The sequence below is a fragment of the Lycium barbarum genome, chromosome 2, assembly GCF_019175385.1.
Source record: "Lycium barbarum isolate Lr01 chromosome 2, ASM1917538v2, whole genome shotgun sequence".
NCBI classification, from domain to species: Eukaryota; Viridiplantae; Streptophyta; class Magnoliopsida; order Solanales; family Solanaceae; genus Lycium; species Lycium barbarum.
Window position 1 is genome coordinate 22,807,639 of NC_083338.1, and position 4,939 is coordinate 22,812,577.

Consider the following 4,939-nt stretch of genomic DNA (forward strand, 5'->3'; position numbering starts at 1 on the left):
ATGACCCTTACGGCCAGATGCGTCTTTGTTACCCATTTTTTGTTGTGACCTTTTTGGTCCTTCTCCGCTGGGTTGAGTTTTGTCTTTTGCCTTTGTTGTGAGTAAACCAGTTGGTGGTGTGCCTGCTGTCCTATTAAAACCTGCATCCACAAAAATATTATGTGTTTCCCAAGAGGCCGATCAACATCGTTATCCTCCTGTTTAGTGTCCCCTCTTGATTCCCCTTTGAACCCTCTTAGGCTCGGTATTTCGAGAGATGTTTTCTGTGGATGTAATTATGCTATTGAAAATTAAGAGTAAAAAAACTTTATAAAATGCATGTTGTTTTTTTTTTCTTAAAATAAATGTTTGTTTCGTTTTTATGTGTCATGACGTGTGTCTTCTTCAAACGAGATTTTCTGATTCTTCCCGGAGATGCGATTGCTGAGTTCTGAACTGGTAGAAGTTTGAGATCTTTCTCAATAAAATTTCCCAATTTCGGGTTTTGCTCTAATCTACCCTTGTTATTGTCGTGTCATGGACCTCAAAAATTCTACCCCAGCATATTGCTTTACTTCGTCTCTTTCATTATTGACTAATTCTAATAGGAAGTTTTGAGGTTTACTAAATTATTCTGCCCCAATGTATGGTTGATGCTGTCTGATTCTTGTGCTGACCCTTACAAGCTTGATCTTGTTGACCTTACCCGCGTTACTGTCTCTGTGTTTTCCTAAGGTTTTCTTGATTTTTTCTTCAATGACGATCGAGCTCGAGAGCGCCTACATATCCTGTGGCAGCAGGAATTCAGGTCGAATGTAGTTCGTAATTGGTTTTACCAATAGAGCGACCGGGTCCGGTATGGACTGCCTACATATCCCACTGTGGGGAAGTCAGCTGATTGTGTAGTTCATTACATAGATGATTTGCTTTCTCTATTCTATTACATAGTACGATTACAAGCAAAAAATACGATTACAAGGAAATAATAATGAGATCACAAGAAAATGGGATCCTAAACGTAGTATCTCTTGAGTGCGTCTGTATTGATGTCTTTAGGACATTCTTGTCTGTCCATCTCGGCTGGGACTATTGCTCCTCCTAAGAGTGATATCCTGACCATGTATTGCCCTTGCCAGTTCGGCGCGAATTTCCTTTTATATTCCTCTTGGTGAGGGAAGACTCGCTTCAGTACGAGTTGCCCGATCTAAAAAAGTCAGGTCCTGACCCGCTTGTTGAAGGCTCGGGACATCCTTTGTCCGTGCAGTTATCTATTGCATACCAACACCATTCTCTTTTCCTTTATCATGGCTAGCTGCTCATAATGGTTTCTAACCCATTCTGCATCTTTCAACTCTGCCTCTTAGATGATCTTGAGTGAAGGGATTTCCACTTTTGCGAGTATAACCGCTTCCATACCATAGACAAGGAGGTATGGGGTGGCTCCTGTGGAAGTTTGGGTCGTCGTTCTGTATCCCAACAAAGCATAAGGCAACTGCTCGTGCCAATTCTTGTAGTTGTCGACCATTTTTCTCCGGATTCTTTTGATGTTCTTGTTAGCAGCCTCTACAGCCCCATTCATCTGTGGCCGGTAAGCGGTAGAGTTTCTGTGGGTGATTTTGAAATGCTCACAGATATCTTTCATCAAATGGCTATTCAGATTGGAAACATTGTCTGTGATGATGGATTCCGGCACACCGAAACGACATATTAGATTATTTTTCACGATGTCAGCCACGACTTTCTTAGTCACTGATTTGTAGGAAGTTGCCTCCACCCATTTCGTGAAGTAATCTATGGCTTCTAAGATGAAGTGATGTCCGTTGGAGGTCGGATGCTCGATGGGTCCTATGATGTCCATTCCCCATGCCACGAAAGGCCAAGGCAAGCTCATTGCATGTAAGTATGTGGGGGAAAATTTGATCAGATCCCCGTGTATCTGACAGTGATGGCACTTTTGTACGAATTTATAGGAGTCATGCTCTATGGTCATCCAATAATATCCCATCCTCAAGATTTCCTTAGGAAGGATGAATCCATTCTTGTGGGGTCTGCATGCCCCTGCGTGCACCTCTTTTAGCAATTTTGTAGCCTCCTCGGCGTCCACACACCTGAGCAACCCAAGGTCAGGGGTCCTTTTGTACAACACTTCTTTGTTCAAGAAAAACCCATTAGCCAACCTCCTGATGGTCTTCTTTTGATATGCTGAACTCTCTTGGGATACTCTCCTTTCTCCAGGTAGGCCTTGATGTCAGCATACCATGGTTGGCCATCTGGCTCGGCCTCGACATGGGCGTAGTGAGCCTGTTCTTCTCTCAGTGTGATCTCTAATGGATCAATGTGGGTACTCTCAGGGTGCTGAATCATAGACACTATTGTAGCCGATGCATCTACGAACTCATTCTGAGCCCTTAGTGTATGCCTGAAGTCAATACTCTTTAATCTCCCGCACAATATTTGTACTAGATTCACATATGGGAGTATCTTATAATTTTTGGTTGCCCAATTTCCTTTTACTTGATTTATGAGCAAATCGGAGTCCCCGATTACCAATAAGTCATGTATGTTCATAGCCGTCGCCATCCTGAGCCCGAGGATACATTCTACACCGCCCCAATGCCTGATCCTCTGTAGTTGACTGCTCCATCGAAGAACAGTCTCTAGCTCGAGTATGGTTCTGCCATCTCTTCCATAACCACCTCTTTCTTGTCTGGGAAGATAGTCCGTAATGGTTCCAGTTCATTATCGACCAGACGTTCTGCCAGCAGATCTGTTAGGGCTTGTCCTTTGACTGCCTTTTGTGCTACGTACACGATGTCAAATTCGCTTAGTAGCATTTTGCATTTAGCCAATTTTCCTACGGGCATCAGTTGCCGAAAAATGTATCTCAGCGGATCCATTCTGGATATGAGGTGAGTGGTAAACACCAATAGGTAGTGTCTTAGTTTTTGGCAATCCAGGTCAAAGCACAATAGGTTTTCTCTACGAGCATATACCGCGCTTCACAGGAAGTGAATTCTTACTCAAATAGTATATGGCATGTTCCCTTTTTCCCTCTTCATCATGTTGGGTGAGCATGCACCCGAATGATTTTTATGATACTGACAGATACAACAACAGAGGTCTCTCTGTCCTGGGCATTACCAAGACAGGAGGATTGGAAAGATATCTCTTGATTTTGTCAAATGCCTCTTGGCATTCATCTGTCCAATTTGTGGGAGCATACTTCTTTAGCAACTTAAGGATTGACTCTATAATCACAGTTGACTGAGCTATGAGCCGTCCAATGTAGTTTAACCTTCGCAAGAAGCTCATGAATTCTTTCTTGGTTTTGGGAGGCGGTAGCTCCTAAATTTCTTTAATCTTGGTAGGGTCTAGTTCATTACCCCTACGGTTAACTATGAATCCTTGCAACTTACTCGCGGGCACTCCAAACGTGCACTTTGTAGGGTTCAGCTTTAGTTTGAATTTACGAAGTCTGTCGAAGAACTTACGCAAGTATATGGTATGCTTCAGGCTCTTCTTCCTTGATTTTATGATAACATCATCCATATAGACTTCAATCTCTCGATGCATCATATCACAGAACAAGGTAGTCAGGGCTCTCATATACGTGGCGCCGGCATTTTTGAGGTCGAACGGCATTACCCTGTAATGGTAGACTGCCCAAGGGGTGATAAAGGTTGTCTTTTCAGCATCTTCTTCGCTCATAAGTATTTGATGGTACCTGGTGAAACAATCCATGAATGACTACAGCTCATGCTTAGCGCCGTTGTCTATTAAATATGGATGTTTGGGAGAGAAAGGTTCTCTTTCGAACTGGCCCGGTTGAGATCTCTGTAGTCCATACAGATTTGAATCTTTTCATCCTTTTTTAGTACCGGCACTATGTTGGCCACCCAAGTGGGGTAGGACGTCACTTCCACTATTCTAAACTTGAGTTATTTCTCTACTTCATCCTTCGTCCTTTATCCTGATACTCATGTCTGGCTTAAATGTTCGCGTCTTTTGCTTTATTGGGGAAAAACCCTCATTGATAGGTAAGATGTGGGCCACTATTTCAGTGCTTAATCCTGGTATATCTGCTTATGACCCGGCAAAAACGTCCACATATTCCATTAAACAGAGCTATGAGTTCTTCTTTCTATGGAGCAAACAATCACAGGTAATGTATTGTCTTGACCAAGGAACTCATATTTCAGATGTGATGAGAGCTGCTTAAGCTTCAACTTAGGTGGCTCAATGATCGAAGGCTTTGCTGGAGGAGTAGTTCTATTTTTCAGATCAAGCTTCAGCTTCTTTGGGTGGTATGTATATGAGCCCAACCCAACAAGTGAATTAACTGTCTCCACATAGCCTTCCATGTCTTCAGCATCGAAATTCATAAGAATACCAGCTAAAGCCTCACCCAAACTTTTTTCTTCCATCTTGAGCTCCACTGCTTCATCAACAACATCAAATGAATCAATTACTGAAATACTCTCATAAGCACTTGGTAACTTCATCACTTTGCTAGCCTGAAAAGTCACTTTTTCATTGTTGACTCGGAATTTGATTTCATTTTTCTCCGAATCTGTTACACCTCGGAAATTTCCCCGTGAACGCACAGTGAAAAGTTGCAGATTTGCATTTCGGCCCAGTGGTCGTAAAACAAAATATGGCCCGTAAAGTGATTTACGGACCGTAAAGTGCCATCGTCTTCCAATTATCAAAACTTCAACTTTCTGTCAAATGTTGAAATGGTAAAATATGACTCAGAATATGGACCGTAAATTGAAATACGGCCCGTAAACTGTGACCGTAAACCACCATGACTTACAGCAAACCTTTCTGTTCCTGATATGCTTAAATACGGTCATGAAGGACGGACCGTAAACAAGAATACGACCCGTAAACTGGGTTTACGGCCACTGTACACCCCGACTACTGTTCACAAAAATTTGATTTTTTAAGTTAAGTATAA